Below are 878 nucleotides of genomic sequence, written 5' to 3' on the forward strand. Positions count from 1 at the left end.
TGGAGCAACTACTTAGGCACAACCGTCCAGTGATGGATACCGATCCACCCACGGTTATTAATTTACCTCGGAGAAATTTGTTATTTGAGGATCCATGAAAGCAACAAAGCAACAATCGGGAAAAAGTCTCAATGGCTCAGCAGACGTTGCGTGAGTATGCCTTACCTACACTAGACACGGTGCGAGGAAGCATAGAAAGGCCAACAATCAACACCAATAATTTTGAAATAAAATAGATGATCCAAAACATGCTGCAATTTAAAAGAAACATGGTGCAAGACCCGAACCAACACTTGAAGTGTTTCCTACAACTCTGCGACACCTTCAAGTATAACGAAGTATCTAACGATGTCGTGCGTCTTCAGTTATTCCTATTATCATTGTGCGACAATGTGGCTGCTTGGTTGGACTCTTTACAGCTAGATTCTATTACCACATGGAACAATCTAGTGGAAAATTTTCTCCGTAAATTTTTCCCAATTAGTCAAACCATTCAGCTAAGGTGAGAAATTGCCAACTTTAAACAATACGAAGGTGAGTCTCAATACAAGGCATGGGAATGTTTTAAGACAACATTAAGAAAGTGCCCACATCATGGACTGCAAGCCTGGCTCCAGATCTAGATATTTTACAATGGTGTTGACGACCACATTAGATCTAACCTAGATGAAGCATCCAACGGATCTCTCATGTTTCATACATATGAGCGAGCCTACAAAATCATTAATGATATGGCCATAGATTCGTACATGTGGCTTAATGAGATATGTATGTACAAATCGAAGCCACCAACTGTGAAAGTGGTAAACGAAGAGAACAATGATGATTGGTTCCAACAAATCCTTGAAAAGCTTGACTGTTTGGAGACACTCGTCAAG

The 878-nt window shown here is 40.3% G+C and overlaps 1 non-coding gene across 1 annotated transcript; it reads right to left on the bottom strand.

Moving 5' to 3' along the window:
- Positions 1–495: 495 nt before the first annotated feature.
- LOC128292002 (small nucleolar RNA R71) lies at positions 496–601 on the bottom strand. Its single transcript, XR_008281986.1, has one exon. It is a non-coding gene; the product is annotated as a small nucleolar RNA R71 (small nucleolar RNA).
- Positions 602–878: the final 277 nt, after the last annotated feature.

This window comes from Gossypium arboreum, chromosome 4, assembly GCF_025698485.1.
Source record: "Gossypium arboreum isolate Shixiya-1 chromosome 4, ASM2569848v2, whole genome shotgun sequence".
Classification (NCBI taxonomy): Eukaryota; Viridiplantae; Streptophyta; class Magnoliopsida; order Malvales; family Malvaceae; genus Gossypium; species Gossypium arboreum.